The sequence below is a fragment of the Sinocyclocheilus anshuiensis genome, unplaced genomic scaffold (genome assembly GCF_001515605.1).
Source record: "Sinocyclocheilus anshuiensis isolate Anshui unplaced genomic scaffold, SAMN03320099.WGS_v1.1 scaffold1701, whole genome shotgun sequence".
NCBI classification, from domain to species: Eukaryota; Metazoa; Chordata; class Actinopteri; order Cypriniformes; family Cyprinidae; genus Sinocyclocheilus; species Sinocyclocheilus anshuiensis.
Window position 1 is genome coordinate 85014 of NW_015538007.1, and position 20511 is coordinate 105524.

At 43.4% G+C, this 20511-nt stretch overlaps 1 long non-coding RNA gene across 1 annotated transcript in view; it reads left to right on the forward strand.

The window, feature by feature from the left end:
• The window catches only part of LOC107677437 (uncharacterized), a 12187-nt gene extending 5549 nt beyond the window's left edge, over window positions 1–6638 (forward strand). The window contains exon 3 of the long non-coding RNA XR_001632840.1: window positions 6520–6638. This is a non-coding gene — a long non-coding RNA (uncharacterized LOC107677437). The remainder of the gene's footprint in view (window positions 1–6519) is intronic.
• Window positions 6639–20511: the final 13873 nt, after the last annotated feature.

Genomic DNA, 20511 nt, shown 5'->3' on the forward strand with positions numbered 1-20511 from the left:
CATTTTAGGAAGCAAAGCATGGGACACAGTGCCACAAATTGGTAAGATAAATAGCACTGTTTAACATTTTTAAAATTAAATATCTTTATATAAAAAATATATGCATGTGCATCAATATGTAAATAAGTATGTTTGATTATTAAAATACTTATTTTGTTTTTATTTATATATAAAACTGTGTTTTTTGTTTTGTTTGTTGCCTCGGGGCAACATTGTGAAGTTACAGCACTTTTGTTCAGGCAATAGGCCTATCATGCTAAAGTGTGGATGCATCTTAGAACCATATGGTGCATTCAAGTCCTCCTATGAATTTTTATGTTTACGAGCTCTGAAAACTCAAAGAATGTGCATTATGTGTGTAATTGATATTTATTATTATTATTAATATTATTATTATTATGCTGCCACAGAGAATCAAGCCTGTCAGCTGATAAACTGACTAAATGAGTAGTGTTTTCTGGCAAACTTTATCTTCACACACACAGTGACACACACGCAGGCACACACACAGTGACACACACGCAGTGACATACACACAGTGACACACACACGCAGTGACACACACACAGCAGTGACGCACGCAGTGACGCATGCAGTGGCACATACGCAGTGGCACACAAGCAGTGGCACACACGCAGTGACGCACGCAGTGACACACACATTGGCACACACACACAGTGACACACGCAGTGGCACACACGCAGTGGCACACATGCAGTGACACACACAGTGACACACAAGCAGTGACACACATGCAGTGACAGACACACAGTGACACACAATGGCACACAAGCAGTGACACAATGGCACACAAGCAGTGACACACAAGCAGTGACACACACAGTGGCACACACGCAGTGACACACAGAGTGGCACACAAGCAGTGACACATACGCAGTGACACACACAGTGGCACACAAGCAGTGGCACACAAGCAGTGGCACACACGCAGTGACGCACGCAGTGGCACACACGCAGTGACGCATGCAGTGACACACACATTGGCACACACACACAGTGACACACGCAGTGGCACACACGCAGTGGCACACATGCAGTGACACACACAGTGACACACAAGCAGTGACACACATGCAGTGACAGACACACAGTGACACACAATGGCACACAAGCAGTGACACAATGGCACACAAGCAGTGACACACAAGCAGTGACACACACAGTGGCACACAAGCAGTGACACACACGCAGTTACACACGCAGTGGCACGCACGCAGTGACACACACGCAGTGACGCACGCAGTGGCACACAAGCAGTGATGCACGCAGTGGCACACAAGCAGTGACGCACGCAGTGGCACACACGCAGTGATACACACGCAGTGGCACATATGCAGTGGCACACACAGTGGCACACACGCAGTGACGCACACAGTGGCACACACGCAGTGACGCACACAGTGGCACACACGCAGTGACGCACACAGTGGCACACACGCAGTGACGCACACAGTGGCACACACGCAGTGACGCACACAGTGGCACACACGCAGTGACGCACACAGTGGCACACACGCAGTGACGCACACAGTGGCACACACGCAGTGACGCACACAGTGGCACACACGCAGTGACGCACACAGTGGCACACACGCAGTGACGCACACAGTGGCACACACGCAGTGACGCACACAGTGGCACACACGCAGTGACGCACACAGTGGCACACACGCAGTGACGCACACAGTGGCACACACGCAGTGACGCACACAGTGGCACACACGCAGTGACGCACACAGTGGCACACACGCAGTGACGCACACAGTGGCACACACGCAGTGACGCACACAGTGGCACACACGCAGTGACGCACACAGTGGCACACACGCAGTGACGCACACAGTGGCACACACGCAGTGACGCACACAGTGGCACACACGCAGTGACGCACACAGTGGCACACACGCAGTGACGCACACAGTGGCACACACGCAGTGACGCACACAGTGGCACACACGCAGTGACGCACACAGTGGCACACACGCAGTGACGCACACAGTGGCACACACGCAGTGACGCACACAGTGGCACACACGCAGTGACGCACACAGTGGCACACACGCAGTGACGCACACAGTGGCACACACGCAGTGACGCACACAGTGGCACACACGCAGTGACGCACACAGTGGCACACACGCAGTGACGCACACAGTGGCACACACGCAGTGACGCACACAGTGGCACACACGCAGTGACGCACACAGTGGCACACACGCAGTGACGCACACAGTGGCACACACGCAGTGACGCACACAGTGGCACACACGCAGTGACGCACACAGTGGCACACACGCAGTGACGCACACAGTGGCACACACGCAGTGACGCACACAGTGGCACACACGCAGTGACGCACACAGTGGCACACACGCAGTGACGCACACAGTGGCACACACGCAGTGACGCACACAGTGGCACACACGCAGTGACGCACACAGTGGCACACACGCAGTGACGCACGCAGTGACGCATGCAGTGGCACATACGCAGTGGCACACAAGCAGTGGCACACACGCAGTGACGCACGCAGTGACACACACATTGGCACACACACACAGTGACACACGCAGTGGCACACACGCAGTGGCACACATGCAGTGACACACACAGTGACACACAAGCAGTGACACACATGCAGTGACAGACACACAGTGACACACAATGGCACACAAGCAGTGACACACAATGGCACACAAGCAGTGACACAATGGCACACAAGCAGTGACACACAAGCAGTGACACACACAGTGGCACACAAGCAGTGACACACACGCAGTTACACACGCAGTGGCACGCACGCAGTGACACACACGCAGTGACGCACGCAGTGTGGCACACAAGCAGTGACACACATGCAGTGACAGACACGCAGTGGCACACAAGCAGTGACACACACAGTGGCACACACGCAGTGAAACACACGTAGTGACACATGCAGCGGCACACAAGCAGCGGCACACATGCAGTGGCACACAAGCAACGACACACACAGTGGCACACACGCAGTGACACACACGCAGTTACACACAAGCAGTGACACACACACATACGCAGTGACACATGTAGTGGCACACAAGTAGTGGCACACAAGTAGTGGCACACACGCAGTGGCACACACACAGTGGCACACACGCAGTGACACACACAGTGGCACACAAGCAGTGACACACATGCAGTGACAGACACGCAGTGGCACACAAGCAGTGACACACACAGTGGCACACACGCAGTGAAACACACGTAGTGACACATGCAGCGGCACACAAGCAGCGGCACACATGCAGTGGCACACAAGCAGCGACACACACAGTGGCACACACGCAGCGAGACACACAGTGGCACACAAGAAGTGACACATACGCAGTGAGACACACAGTGGCACACACGCAGTGACAAATTGTTGATGGATATATTATCAGGGATCCCCAAGCTCCCAAAAAAATGAGGTGAAATATTTTTTCCCCAAAGGGTTACCCATAGAGGGTTAACTGATTCTATTTGCATCGAAAATATTATTTATCATGACTGAAACAACTTGACAGGTTAGGTTACCTCAACAAAAATAATTTTAATGGGGAGAAATAGGTCATTAAAGTACAGTAACATCTGAACATTTTGTTTTCTATTTGCAATGTGTCCAGTGGTGATTTGGAACTGCAAAGGCTCTAGATTTTAGTAAAACATTCAATTAATAATGCAATCTGTGGATTTTCATGTGTACATTTCATAAGTTTGACTAATGCATGAGGTGTGCAACAAGGCTATGTCCTGAGGCCTTCTTCATTCTGCTGGTGTATTCTGTTCATGGTGGAGAGGAATTGTTTAAATTCATGTTTCATTATTTTGCATAAGTTGCTTAAGGCACATCCAGTTGTGCTCTGTTTATCTTTTGTATATTATCATTTCTTGATATAATATCATTTAATTTAAGCTGATATCAATAAGTTTAAGCCCTTAAAAACGTGCAGTCCTTAATGTGCCATACATTTCTTTAATGTTTTGATTTTAAATCATTTGATAAAGGTTTTCTTTTTTTTTTCTTTGATGAATGTAATCGACTTATGTGCATGAGCAGGCATGACTGCATGTGTCCATGTTTTCTTTTCCAACATTTCTCAGCATTAATCAGATTCTGAACGCCACTCACCATTTCAACTACGAGACAAATTATGAAGAGAGAAGAATGGTAGTGTGTCGTGGCCCTGGCTTCGGTTCTGTGTGTGTGTGTGTGTGTGTGTGTGTGTGTGTGTGGATGGAGGGGGATGTCTGTGGAATTTCTGGCAGCTCCCAGGCCGTGAACAGCCAGCTGAAACCAGGGCTTTGTCTTTGGTCTGCCTGGAGCATAAGGAAGCCAGGAGCCACAGTGGGCCACATAGGGGCTTCATATTCAACCACACACCAACCGCTAGTTCCCTATCCAGATTGTCCACACTCTTTAGTGGCTTACGCCTGTCTCTGTGTTGTTTTTTTTAGACAAATAGCTGCTCAGATCTCTGAAACTGATCTGTGTTACAGGAACACAATTTGACCATTTGCTGGTCTTACCAGAAGCCACTTGTATACATGAAACATACACTGGCTTTTTGTGGCTTTCTATTATTGTTAGTTTTACTAATTTTTATTTTGAATTGTTGTTGGACTTTTTACTTGCTAGTGGTGTTTGAGCTAAATAAGCACAATGTATTATACCATTGTTGTCAGATTTTATTGTTGATGTTAATTAAATGTAATCTTGACAATCAGTTTAGGAAATTTAGATAGGACTTGAAGAATTGTGTCAAGCTAATAATCAATTAGTACCATTCACCATGATAAATCAAATTTTCCTTGATCTTTTGACATATAAGCGGTCTTTGTACCATTAAATCATACTACAAGCTTAAAACATCTTTCACACTACAAATAAATTAATTAAAAAATACATAAAAAATTTTTTAAACAAGCTCCACAAATTTGCTTTGTTGGATATCACAGATAGATTCTGATGTCTCAGGCAAATATATTTGGATATGACTGCCATATGAGCAAGACTTAGACAAATAGTTTCACATCATCACATCATAGGCCCCGCCCACTGATGTTTACTCGCTTAATGGCTGATACAAGTCTAGATGCGAGTGTTGTGTCATTTCGCTTCAAATGCGAATAGAACCCATATCTACACTAGATACAGTATACACTTGCCTGTTCAATTTCTCCAAATGCTTGAGGCTACTCCCAACAACAGGACAAATGGAAGGGTTAAGCAATGTTCGCTTTGACATGGTTTAAACAGCATGTTTGCTTCTCTGTACAGACTTCAGTGTCAGGAACAAGTGGAACAATTTCGGATAACATCAGATTTGTTTCGAGCATTCAATTGCAGATTGTTTTGTAAATGAGGCACAATGTAATGGAGAGTTTGCAAAGAAAAATTTGCTGAAAGAGCCCTCTTCCAACAAATTAGAATTGGATCTGACAGCAGCTGCATTGCAAACCATAAATAAACAGTTTCATAGCCTGTTGTCTATAAACTGATACAAAATAAGTATCAGTTTACTGAAAAACCTTTAATGAACTGCCTCCTTAATATGGATTATTTTGGACAGAGGGTAAGAATGATGGTCGAAAATAATCATTTTTGCAAATATATAATTTTTTTTGTGCACAAAAAAAATGTCCTCAAGGAGCATATTAAAAGAATAATAAAAAAAAAATCAATTTCATGGCCCCTTTAATTTTGCCAGGACAACTTGAGTAATATCAAAGTAATTGTTCACTCTCAATATGTATTACTTAAATTTCTTAGATTCTGAATATGGCGATAGGTAGTGTAGATTTTGGTTCTTTAAAGGGGGAGCAAGGGAGGCACGTTCAGAAAGAATTTCACAAGCTCCCCGTCTCCTCTTCACTGGGCTCAATTACCACATTTGGAACTCATTAAAACATCTGAACCCCCTCGACCACTGACGCCCCCTCTCTATAAAAAAAAAAAAGTATAGTGGATGAGAAAATATGCTTTTTCCACAGATATCCCAACCCCCTGCCACCACCTCCTGTTTCACAGTGACATCATGCAGAAAGAATGATCGTCTGGAAGTCAGTAAAATGTAGCCGCCACATGTTGATCTGTGTAGAATTGAGTCTGTGACTCTCTCTCTCTGTGTGTGTCTCATCTGGAATACTGTTGCAAAATAAATCAGCTGCTTTCTTCCAAAGCACTTTTCTGATTTTGGGACTGAAATGTGTTTATCTGTGAATCATAGCTGCAACAAATGTCTGGATTTGACACAGGGTTATGTGTCATTATTGAGAATGTCTTTAAAATCTGATATGAATATGAATTAAGATTAAATTAAACACACACAAAAATTACATATGTTCGATAAGCTTAGTTTTTGATCATATTAATTTGAATTTTTTTTTTTTTTTAATATGAATACCTATAAATGTTATCATAATCATAACATAGTCTTTTGTGGAATATTCATCTCTTTCTCTCATCTTTTCCATCAGGTGTGGAAATCACAGCCGAGAGCTTCATGGACAGGTTAGATAATGGTTTCCTGTTGTGTCAGCTGGCTGAGACTCTGCAGGAGAAGTTCAGGCAAAATGACCCTGATACGAATTCACCAGGAAAGGTACTAATTTACTGTTATTTATTTTTTAAGTTGCATGTTTGCAATCATCTTAATTTGCTTTTTATGTTGCTATAACGTTGTCAAAAAACTGTCATTGGACTAGATTCATGTTTCTTCATTTTGTTTTGCGACTTGAGAAATGTCTAATTTACCCACCATATCTTTATTACCACTTAAACTTATTTTATTTCAGCTAGTTGCCAAGGCTACATAATAAATATTCACATTTTTATTTGGTTTAACTTGATGTATTAAAATAACAAAAACTAGCAAAAATAATAACTCTGTATACAAATATAAAAATTAATAATATATTATAATATATCAAATAACAATGAGCTTGCACTTTATTTTGATAGTCCACTTTAGACATTCTACTAACTATAAGTAACTTTGCAACTACATGCCTACTAACTCTCATTAATTTGTAACTACATGTCTACTAACTCTCAGAGTAGACTGAGGTTAGGTTTAGGGTTAGTAGAATAAGTTGACATATACTTGCAAAGTTTCTTATAGTCAGTATGTTGTATGTTGTGGACCCATCAAAATAAATTGATAGAAGATATTAAGCAGACAGTCTACTAATACTCTAATGACTGCTAGTTGACATGTAGTGGCAAGGTTACGTATACTGTTTGTAGAATGTCTAAAGTGGACTACAAAACTTGGACTTCAAAATAAAGTGTTACCAAAAAATGACCTTCCATTTTGACAAGCAAAATATGTTTACAGATAACATTTTTTTTATTATTATTAATGTACACATCTCAATTACAGGCATGTTTATGCTACACTGTTCAAATACTTGGTCATATTAAGTACATATTAAATGCACTGACTGATCTTACCCTACTCTCCTCTAACTAACTTGGCAATATTCAGTGCATACAGACCTATGCAGGTCTACATTTCATGATTGCTTTGATATGGCAATTGCGAAAACTACAGGCCATGAATTCTACTGTGTAATTCCTTCAGGGACTCTGTTAGAATGGGAGCGAGTTATAACTAACAGAAAGCCCCATTCTGAGTGTCTGTAAGAGGTGGTTCTTGGCCAAGACAAGCAGAAATATTTTCTTAATTTACCATCGAAAAAATCTCCTGATCTTAATGGTTTTCCCAGCTGGAGGAGTTTTTGAACACTTAACAAGTCACAGCTTTCATTAGGCTGCTCTGTTAAAATGAGAAAGCTCAGTGATTTTCCAAAGTTCATCGTCCCACAATGCCGAGGTTTGGCAGGGAATGGCAAGCAGCCCTGACTCCAGACAAAAGTCTTTGTGTGTGAGAGAGGCTAAAAATGCATTCAATACCAGCACCTGAAACCAATACACTGCAGTATTCTGTAACCTTAGTTCGAAAACATGCACAGGTTTTGGCAGCCGTGCTGAATTAATTCATGTTACTGCTGTGGAAATGCATACAACTTGCTGAATGTAGAAAATAACGAAAGAGTGCTAATGTTATGCTAATGTGCAAATGTTCAGTTCACATGGAATCACTCTACAGATGACTAGGAAATATCTGTCAAGCGCAACTGAATTCATGATGTGGTTAGTCACAATGCTACCATACATAGCATATCTCATAAAGCTTAGCATACCTATTGTTCCATATATAAAATCAGATCACTTGAGTTACTTCTGAAATGGGGGCCACAGCAAAAACTTTACAGATTGAGAAAACTTGTCTAATATAAAGAGAAATCGAGCAGTTCCCAAAATATAATTGGGCCGGGATGGTCAACTAGTCCTAAAACGACTAGTCTTATAATGAGATTGACTATTTATCTAGATTGTCTTTCTTTTATTTTTAGCTAACAATTGAGATTAACCTGACTGCCAGCCAGTATCATGGTTTAATAATCTCTAAGAAGTTTAAATTCATACCATGCACAGCAGCACTGTTACAGTCTTTAAAGCAGAACTTTTTGTACAAATTCATTGCCTTTAACAATAAATTAATTAAGACAGCTAATGTCAGAAATCTAATTGTCTGCTATAAGCAATGGGCTTTGCATTTAAATGCTAAAATAAAATAAAATAAAAATAACTACAGCACGATTGAAGTCATGATTTCAGCAGACTGATGTTTTGTCTGAACTTTACATTCCACTTGCATTGAAGATGAACAACTATGCAGACTATCACATTTATCTGATTCAATAGCAGGTTCCTTAGTCTTGGTGAGGATTTGCACACGATTACAATCAATGTTATTAAATGTCACTGATATCAATGTTTGTAACACTTTATTTTGATAGTCCACTTTAGACATTCTAGAAACAGTATAAGTAACTTTGCAACTACATGTCAACTAGCAGTTAAGGTCCTGGTTTCACAGACAGGGCTTAGACTAAGCCAGGACTAGGCAATAGTTCAATTAGGACATTTAAGTAATTTTTATTAACGTGCTTTAGAAAAACATTACTGGTGTGCATCTTGAGACAAAACAGAGGCACTGATATATTTTAAGATCAGTCAGTGCAAGTTCCTTTCAGTTAAAACAGCTCAGACTTACATTTTAGTCTGGGTCTAGACTTAAGCCTTTTCTGTGAAACCGGGGGATAGAGTATTAGTAGACTGTCTGCTTAATATCTTCTAACACTTTATTTTGATGGGTCCACAACATACAACATGCTGACTATGAGAAACTTTGTAAGTACATGTCAACTTATTCTACTAACCCTAAACCTAACCTAACAGTCTACTCTTAGATTTAGCAGACATGTAGTTGCAAATTAATGAGAATTAGTTGACATGTAGTTGCAAAGTTACTTATAGTTAGTAGAATGTCTAAAGTGGACTTTCAAAATAAAGTGTAACCAATTTTTCTGTCAGAGCAAATAGTCTAAATATAAAATAATATTTATGTGGCCCTGTGTTCAGTTTTATTTTAGTGTCTTCAAGTTACTATTATATACGTTGAGGTGGCCGCCCTCGGCCATCAGAATTTCTCTCGTGGAAGAAGGTAAGTAGTTCAGGGTCGAGGATGTCATTTCTGGAAACCCGGGATCTTTCCTCTGGGCCGTATTTTTCTGTTTGCCAAATACTTCAGAAGACCACCTCGGCGCCGGGAGTCCAGAATGTCTTGAACTGTGTACATACCTCCATGGTCCTCAACTGGTGGCAGAGGGGGTTCGTCAACGGTACCAGGCTCTGTGGAGGAAGAAGTAACAGGTGAGTGATAGGGTTTTAAATGGGAGACGTGGAAGACAGGATAAATTCTGTAGTGCTGATCAACTTCAATTTAAAGGTGATGGGGTTAATCTGACTCTCAATCTCAAATTGGCCGAAGAATCAGGGACTCAGCTTCTTGCAGGGAAGATGTAACCAAGTGTCCTTAGCTGAGAGCCATATCTTCTGCCTGGGTTGATAGGATGGTTTTGAGGTCTGCCAGACATCAGCATGACCCCTCTGACAGCGCATGGCTCCCTCTAGATGGTGATGAGCTGAGTACCAGACCCTCAAGCTTTCCTGGAACCAGTAGTCCACAAGTGGGACAGAATGGGGCCAGACAGGTGCTTTATTGATGTAGGGAGTTCTGTGCATACTCTGCCCAGGCAATGAACTGACTTCAGGTGTTCTGATGGCGATGGCAAAAGGTTCAGAGGTAGTGACCGATCTCTTAGACCTTCCGTTCCATCTGCCAATTCAACTGCGATAAACTGAGGATAAAGTCACAGTGAAATCAAGGAGCTTCAAGAAACCCTTACAAACTCTGGAAATGAATTGTGGACTGCAGTCAGAGACAATGTCTTCCGGAAGGCTTAAGTAATGGAAGACATGGTCGAGGGCAGTTTGGAATGAACAGAGGATGGAGCTTGCCTGATGGTAGGTGGCGAGGAGTCTTCAGGATAGCACAATCCTTACATCCTCTCACAAACCGTCTGATGTCTCTTGCCATGTTCGCCCACCAGAAACAATTTCATAATAGAGAGAGGGTTTGACTGGCCCCAGGGTGACCAGTGCCCACTGAAGAATGTGAAGGTTGGATTAGACTTGGATTAGACGTTGGGATCTGGGAACATACTGAAGATCATGAGGGCAGCCCGGTGGAAGATTTTTGGAAACACTGGACTCGGGTTCATCTTCTTTCAACAGCCATATCACCCTGCAGCCCTAGACTAGTTGCCTATTGAAGCTAAGCAGGGTTGAGCCTGGTCAGTGCCTGGATGGGAGACCTCCTGAAAAAACTAGGTAGCTGTTGGAAGAGTTGTTAGTGAGACCAGCAGGGGGTGCTCACCCTGTGGTCTGTGTGGGTTCTAATGCCCCATTATAGTGATGGGAACACTATACTGTAAAAAGCACCGTCCTTCAGATGAGACATTAAACCGAGGTCCTGACTCTCTGTGGTCATTAAAAATCCCATGGCACTTCTCGTAAAGAGTAGGGGTGTAAGCCCGGTGTCCTGGCCAAATTCCATCCTGGCCAATAATACCCATCCACTGAATTGGCTCGATCTCTCTCTCCTCTCCACCTATAGCTGGTGTGTGGTGAGCGCACTAGCGCCGTTGTACTGTGGCTGCCGTCGCATCATCCAGGTGGATGCTGCACACTGGTGGTGGTTGAGGAGAGATCCACCCATATAATTGTAAAGCGCTTTGGGTGTACAGCAATACACAATAAAGCATTATATAAATGCCTCATTCATTCATTCTTTCCACTGGATTGGCTGGATTTGGGAGAAGAGAGCGCATGGATGGAGTTTTGGCGGCATCTCCTGCTGCTGAGAGAGCACTGCTCTGACACCTGTGGTGGATGCATCCACTTCGACAGTGAAGGGTTTGTCAGGATGAGGATGGACTAGTAGCAGTGCTGTGCAAAGGCCTGCTTCAGCTTCTCAAAAGCCTCTGTGGCTGCAGGAAACCAGGACAGAGACTTGTTGACTGATGTTGTAGCCAAGAAATTGGATTTCAGACTGATGAAACTGACATTTCTCCATCTTGAGGTATAGAAGTGGTCTTCCAATCATCTCCTTCACGAATTGTAGGCACTGCAGAGGTCCACCTTGGTATTTCGGAATTTGACAGTGATTTTGGTGAGAGCACGGTAATTGATGCAGGGCCACAAGCCTCCGTATTTTTGGCCACAAAAAAAGAAGCTGGAAGCTGCAGGGGAGGTGGGTGGTTGAATGTAACCTTGCTGAAGGGCTTCCTCTATATCATACTATCATCTCAAAAACATTGCAAGAATTAGATGTTTTGTTTCCAGTCAAGACTTGGAGAAACTTGTTCATGCCTTTATCACCAGCAGGGTGGACTATTGTAATGGTCTCCTCACTAGCCTTCCCAAGAAGACCATTAGACAGCCAAGGGGAGTCTGCTTTTAGTTATTATGCCGCCCGCAGTTGGAATCAGCTTCCAGAAGAGATCAGATGTGCTAAAACATTAGTCACATTTAAATGCAGACTCAAAACTCATCTGTTTAGCTGTGCATTTATTGAATGAGCACTGTGCGATGTCCGAACTGATTGCACTATATTTTATGTATAATCGTTTTCTTAAATTAATTTTAAACCTCTTAAATCAATTTTTTAAATCATTTTCGAAGTTTTTTAAATTCCTTGTTTTATTGTTGTGATTATTTTTTTTCTTTTCTTTTATGTAAAGCACTTTGAATTACCATTGTGTATGAAATGTGCTATATAAATAAACTTGCCTTGCCTTGCCTTGCCTATATACTCCTCCATGGCCTTCTGCTCTGGGATGGACAGTAGGTAAATCTTTCCTCTGGGCACTGGTACACCCAGTATGAGAATGATTGCACAGTCCCATGGCTGGTGCGGAGGCAGTTGGGATGCCTACTTAGGGCACAACACATCACTGAAGTGGGAGCAGCATTCAGGGATGTCCACAGATTGTTGTTCAACCAGGCTTTCGATGGATATGGAACATACAGGAACAGACGGTGTGGGAGCTTGGAGAGTTAGTTTCGGAAAAAAGGTTGGGAAGCAGCCCCACTTCAGTGTCTTGCCACTTTGCCAGGACAGCACTGTATGATGTTTGATTAACCATGGTTGCCCTAAGAAGATGCCAGCAGTGGAATTCTCCAGAACCAGTAGGTAGATATAAGAGGTTTGTTAACCAAATATTTTCTATCATTTTCAGTATATTTTATCAGTGACAGTAAAATCTGAAGGCCTTCTGTCACTTTGACAGACTACACTGAGGGTGATCTGTTGTAACATTTAACTGTAATTCACACCCCTGTCCAGTTGGTGGCGAGACTTCAGCCTCGTCCCAGGAAATGTCGACTGCTTGCAGGTCTTGATTTTTGGGTGTCCTTGTTTTTGTTTGCCTTGTGCAGGCTGCCAGGATATCGCCATCTTGAGTATCCGATGGTTAGGAAGGCATAAGACGTGTCCAATGAAATGAAAACGACGTTCAGTGATGGTCGCGGAGAGGGGCTGTGCAAGGCAGATGCCTTGCCAATGTGGCATATGGCATCTCGTTCTGCGTCGCCATTTGAAGAGATGACACTGCCAAGATAATTCATGTCAAGTCAGGTCAAGTCATAATTATTTAGATAGCGCTATTTACAATACACATTGTGTCAAAGCAGCATTACAGTATTAACCAGGAAAATAGTGTGTCGAAGGAACCAAAAATCGTTCTCCTCTGGCCAGACGAAACCAGCAGTTTAATTCCAGGCTGCAACAAAGTCATATTGAGCAGAGGACTCATCTGGTTCCCATGGTCTTGTGCTGATGGGCGTCTAGGTGACAAGGTCTTCAGAGGCGATCTGTCTCCGGGGCTCATCTAGTTGTCATGGTCTCCACTTGGGGCTCATCTAGTTGTCTTGGTCTCCAATGACATTCAGGGCTGACATTCAGGCTGTTGAGGTAGTCTCTAGGTGCTGATCCACCATCTGGACTGGATACGGCCTGGATCCGGGTGACTGCAGTGACCATCTAATCTGGATACAGACTGGATCTGGGTGGCTACGGTGATCTCAGAATAAGAATGAAACAGACTACTATTAGCGTAGATGCCATTCTTCTTACAATGTAACAAGTACATTGGGTGTTATGGGAAGTGTTCCCAGTTCCAGTTGACCTAATTAATGCAGCCTAATAATCCTTTAATGGATTTTAATAATAGAAATGTGGTAGTGTTCTATGTGTAAGCCAGGTTTCAAGAGATCTTTAATCTAGATTTAAACTGACAGAATGTGTCTGCCTCCTGGCTAACGCTAGGTAGATTGTTCCAGAATTTGGGTGCTAAATAGTAAAAGGATCTGCCACCCGCAGTTGATTTTGCAGTGAAGTTTGCAACTTCCTCCACTTGTTTTCCATCGATTGTGATCGGTACTCTCGAGTTTATGTAAACTGATGCAAAAGACTTTGGATTCGGAGTTAACTAATTCGGAGTTCAGCGCTGGCTGCTTGATTTTCTAAGGCCATAGTAAGATCCCATAGGGCAGTTTGGGTCGGGCCAAGAATGATGATATCATTGGCAAAGTCGAGATAGGCAAGGAAGAGGTTGCTAACTGTTCAAGGTATGCCGATGTGTAGGCGGTCGATGGAGTGGCGGGCGACGAAGTTATGGGAAGTGTTCCCAGTTCCAGTTGACCTAATTAATGCAGCCCAATAATCCTTTAATGGATTTTAATAATAGAAATGTGGTAGTGTTCTATGTGTAAGACAGGTTTCAAGAGATCTTTAATCTAGATTTAAACTGACAGAATGTGTCTGCCTCCTGGCTAACGCTAGGTAGATTGTTCCAGAATTTGGGTGCTAAATAGTAAAAGGATCTGCCACCCGCAGTTGATTTTGCAGTGAAGTTTGCAACTTCCTCCACTTGTTTTCCATCGATTGTGATCGGTACTCTCGAGTTTATGTAAACTGATGCAAAAGACTTTGGATTCGGAGTTAACTAATTCGGAGTTCAGCGCTGGCTGCTTGATTTTCTAAGGCCATAGTAAGATCCCATAGGGCAGTTTGGGTCGGGCCGAGAATGATGATATCATTGGCAAAGTCGAGATAGGCAAGGAAGAGGTTGCTAACTGTTCAAGGTATGCCGATGTGTAGGCGGTCGATGGAGTGGCGGGCGACGAAGTTGATGACAAGAAGGAATAACATAGCATGCAACCTTGTCGTACACCAGTTTTGAGTGCTAAGAAATCAGTTACCCCTTCTTCCATCCATACAAAGCAGTGAGAGTCTTGGCAAAGTTTGCGAAAGATGTCAAGTCAAGTCACCTTTATTTATATAGCGCTTTTAACAATACAGATTGTGTCAAAGCAACTGTACATCATTAATTAGGAAAATATTGTGTCAATAATGCAAAATTATAATAGTAAACACAAAATTTTCAGTTAAAGGCAGTTCATCATTGAATTCAGTGATGTCATCATCCAGCTCAGTTCAGTTTAAATAGTGTCTGTGCAATCAAATCGACGATATCGCTGGAAATGAAGTGTCCCCAGCTAAGCAAGCCAGAGGCGACAGCGGCAAGGAACCAAAACTCCATCGGTGACAGAATGGAGAAAAAAACCTTGGGAGAAACCAGGCTCAGTGGGGGAGCCAGTTCTCCTCTGACCAGACAAAACCAGCAGTTCAAGTCCAATTAAAGTCCATCTTTACGGACATTTGATTATGTACAATGTCTTTATGTCTGATATTTGGGGGATGGGGGGGGGGGGTTCAGAGAATACTGTTACCCCATGGTTTAGTGACCAAAACCAATGACAATGGTATGCGACTCCTGACTTTTTGTGCTTCACAAAGACTCGCGATCACGAACACATACTTTGATCAGCAGCGATCAAAGAATGGCCAAGCCGCAGGCCTGGATGAGATCCTGCCTGAACTACTCAAATATGGCGACCAGTGCTTTGTTGACGCTCTGACGGACCTGCTCAATGCTTGCTGGGCAGCCAAAGCAGTCCCTGAGGAATGGAAACGAGGTGTGATCGTCACGCTCCCCAAAAAAAGCAATCTCTCCAAGTGCAATAATTGGCAGGGCATTACCCTTCTATCTGTACCTGGAAAGTTATTTTCTATTGTCCTTCTAAACTGCCTCTGAAGAGCTGTTGATGCCTGCCTTAGAGATCAACATGTGGGCTTTCATAGTGGACGATCCTGCATCAAGTGATTGAACAATCGCAGGAATACCAACAACGTATCTCACTGAACTTTATCAACTTTGTCAAGGTATTTGACTCAGTGCACCAAGAAACACTATTGAAGATAGCCCAGACTTATGGAATTCCATCATGATTTGTTGGCTTCCTAAAATTACGGTTGAACCCCTGATGTCACATGGATTATTTTACCGATCTCCTTGCTACGTTTCTGGACCTTGATTGTGGTAATTGCATTGCTGTCTATGGGAGGGTCAGAGAGCTCTCAAAATTCATAAAAAATAATTTTCTTCCACAGAATTTCAATTGGATTAAGGTCCAGAATTTGACTCAGTCATTCCAAAACATTGACTTTGTTCTTCTTTAACCATTCTTTGGTAGAAAGACTTGTGTGCTTGGGGTCGTTGTCTTGCTGCATGACCCACTTTCTCTTGAGATTCAGTTCTCGGACAGATGTCCTGACAGTGTTCCTGTTACAGAGTTTGCTTCTGGGAAACATAACCAGTTGGCCTCATAGGAAAGAGATTGAATTTCAAGACTGTTTAAATTCAGTCAATACTTTATAATTATTCAAAAACAGATCCATTCAAAAAACAATCTTGTGAATCATTAGTGTTTTTGACTAAAGTGAAACCTCACCTAACTACTGTCTCATGATATTTATAAACCCCTTAAAATGGGGAGACTGTATATAGAGAGCTTAATATCATAGACATGTTAAAGTGGGCTCTGTTGACTTGGACCAGTGAGTAACCACCTAGCAGCAACCCTGAACACCCTAGCAACCACCTGGTTCACAATTTCCAGTGTGAGAAGCCCTTTTTATGTTTGTATGTATACAAATCAAAAGAATATATTATTATTAGCATTATATTGAAGCTATGCGTTATACTGTAAGGTAATGAAGGTTGCCACTGTTTTTATATGTATAAAGGCATCAGAGCGCTGCTGCATGCTGGTTTGGCTGATCGCTATATGTGTATGTATAAAAACAGCACAGATGTGAGGAATATTTGAGGTTGTTATTCTTCAGGGATAGAAAGAGTGAGTTACAGCAGTTCATTGATCACACAGTCCAGAGGCTACAGAGACGCAAGATCAAACACATCCACACAACCTCTGAGAGAAAGACAGAGGGTTTGAATGTGTGTGCATTAAAGGGATAGTCCACCAAAAAATTACAATTCTGTCATTATTTACTCACCCCAAGCCATCCTTAAATGTATGATTTTTTTTCTTTAGATGAACACATAATAGCTTAATTCTAAATTTTAAAACATGGGATACATCTATAAAGGCTTTTCACATAATAATTTCATATAATATCCCAATTGGAATTGCTCTGTTCATTACTATTCTTCAGATTCTTCTCCAAAATGAATCACATTTTGAGGGCCTAAACATGCTAAAAAACTCTCAAAACTTTGCAAACTGAGATGGTGAAAATGTACGTCTGATATGTGTTTCAGAATTAGGTGTGGCAAAATGGCTCGATAGCCTGTAAAATTTCAACGAAGTGCCCCTCGAGCTACGTTTCACGTACGTGTGCGAAACTCGGTACACACATGTAACACACCAATACCTACAAAAAAATCTGCTGGTTCAAAATCCGAAAACCAACAGGAAGTCCGTTATTTTGAATTTTCTGTACGATTTTTGTGCAGTTTTTGCTATTTTCGGGCCTCATACTTTGACAAAGTCCTCCTACCGTTTTATTTGGATCATCTTCAAATTTGCTGAGTGTAATCATAAGGCCTTTGCGATGCTAAATTGCAAAGATCTTGAGTGTTCTTCGAAGGGCGTGTCCCTGGCGGCCTGACAAATTTTGATGTTTCATGAAACAGGAAGTTGCTGTAACTGTAATCTGCACCAAACTTCACACGTTTGATAGGAGTTCTGTCCTGAACACATGTCCACGCTCATATTAATTTACAGTCATAGCGCCATCTGCTGGCAACAGGAAATGTCATGTTTAACACTGTTATGGACTCCTAGCAACAAATTAAAAAGTGTCAGCAAGTGTTAAATAGCTTGTATTTCCAGGGGCTGGATGCGTGAGGGAGAACCAGAGCGGACAGTGTGTCGTTTCCTGCGACGCGAATAGATCCACTTCCGCCTGGCCAAACTCCCTCCAAAGGAGGTCCACCACAGGAGGATCTGGTGCGCCAGCCTGTAAAGGGCCTGGAAGGAAGTGTTTTAGAGCTCGAAACACGGCCAACATCTCCAGGTAGTTGATGTGCCACATGAGATGATGGCCTTCCCACAGACCTCGGGCCACTCATGACCGCTCCCCAGCCCATGAGGGAGGCATCCGTCGTTACCGTTACATGACGACAAGGAGCCCCCGGTGATGGGCCTTGAGACAGGAACCAAGGTTTCTTCCACATGTCTAAGGCACCTAAGCATCGCCACATGACCTTGATCGTGCGAAGCGGGTTCCCCCTCGGGGAAAACCCCTTGGTTCTGAGCCACCACTGCAAGGGTCTCATGTACAGCAGGCCAAAAGGTGTCATGTTGGACGCAGCTGCCATCAGACCCAACAGTCTCTGAAACTGACAGTGACTGGCCTTCTCTCACTCCCCTCATGGCTGTGAGAATTGCTTCGATACAAGCAGGAGACAACTGTGCCTGTATAGTTGTCGATTCCCACACCACGCCCAGATAAGTGATTCTTTGTAGCCGGAAAAAGCACACTTTCCTTGACGTTTAGCTTTAACCCCAGCTCTTTCATATCGGCGAGGATGACATCCCGATGCCGAGCCACCATCTGCTCTGACTGAGCTAATATCAACCAATCGTCAACGTAATTCAGTATGCAGATGCCCTGGAGTCGCAACGGAGCCAGGGCAGCATCCACACGATGGCGGCGCCCTGTTTGGCTGCGGCCACACTGGCTCCCGATAGTATCGGATATTTAACAGGAAATAAGCCACTTAGACAAGTGAGTTCAGCAGTTTATATGCAGCATAGCAGAGCTAAACTAATATATGATCGTCATTTTATGTTAGAATTACGTAAAGTTAGCAGTTCAGGGATCGTAGACACAATCACTCTGGACACTCTGCATGGCCTCGGACTGCTACGCCAGCTAAACCCAGTGGCCTATGAAGCATCGGAGTCTCCCACAGGCACCGGCCGCTCCCGGAGAAGAGGCGGAGGCGGTGCGATAGGAAACGGAGGCGCGGCAGCCGGGGAGGACTAACAGCTAAGCTAAAGGCTAACCCATGCAGAACGCCGCTTCCATCCATTCTGCTTGCTAATGTCCGCTCCGTGGAGAATAAATTGGTCTATCTGAAACTGGACCTAACTACTAAACGGGAGATGAGAGACTGTTGTGCCATTATTCTGACGGAAACATGGCTAAACCCTTCCGTTTCGGATGACGCTGTGAGTATCGAGGGGCTAACAATATTCAGGTCAGACAGGAGCTGTGTTCTCAGTGGAAAATCAAGGGGTGGCGGTGTGTGTATTTACACAAACAACAGCTGGTGTAACAATGCCGCAGTGGTCTCAAGTCATTGTTCTCTGGATGTAGAGTTTTTGTCTATTAAATGCAGACCTTTTTACCTGCCTAGGGAATTTACAACTATCATCATCACAGCAGTGTATATCCCACCTAGTGCAAATACTAAGGAGGCCCTGAATGTGCTCTACCGTTCCATCAGTGATCTGCAAGACTCACATCCAGAGGGTGTTTTTATTGTAGCAGGGGACTTTAACCAGGCTAACATGGGGACAGTTCTCCCTCATTTCCATCAGTATGTGGATTTTGCCACCAGGGGTATAAATAGACTGGATTTAGCCTATATTAACATCAAGAAGGCTTTTAAGGCAGTCCCCCGCCCTCACATCGGCTCCTCTGACCATCTTTCTGTGATGTTAATACCTGCATACAGGCCTATGCTTATTAGGAAAAAAACAACCGTGAAGCAGGTGAGGGTCTGGCCTGAGGGCGCCATGTCAGCATTGCAGGATTGTTTTGACCATTCTGACTGGGAGATGTTCAAGGAGGCTGCAACTGTTAATCAGCATATTAATGTGGAGGAGTATGCTGCATCTGTGTATGCTGTGTCAGAAGTGCACGGAGGATGTAGGTGTCACCAAGAATATAATTATACGAGCAAATCAGAAGCCCTGGATGACTGGCGAGGTAGGTGCAATGCTAAAGGCACGAAATGCTGCATTTAAAGCTGGTGATATGGTCGTGCTTAGAACAGCAAGAGCCAACTTGAATCGGGCCATTAGGGCTGCAAAACGGGCCTATAGCCAGAAAATACAGGGTTTCTTCTCTGATCCTACAAATACCAAGCGCATGTGGCAGGGCATAAAGACTGTCACAGACTACAAGGCTGCTCCACTACCCTGCGAGGACAATATATATTTTCTTAATGAACTTAATACATATTTTGGACGGTTTGAGGCACTGAATAACTCTCCTGCAAGGAAAAGTGTTCCTCATTTAGATGAGGAGGTACTCAGTCTTAATGCAGCTGACGTCCGGAGGACCCTGAAAAAAGTTAACGCCCAGAAGGCAGCGGGTCCTGATAATATTCCAGGACGGGTGCTGAAAGAATGCGCTGACCAGCTGGCTCCTGTCCTTACAGACATTTTTAATACCTCACTGGAACAGGCTGTCATTCCATCATGTTTTAAGACTGCTATTATAATACCAGTGCCTAAAAAATCCACAATAACATGCCTCAATGATTATCGTCCGGTTGCACTTACACCTATAATGATGAAGTGCTTCGAGAGGCTGGTGGAGGACCATATCATTCAAG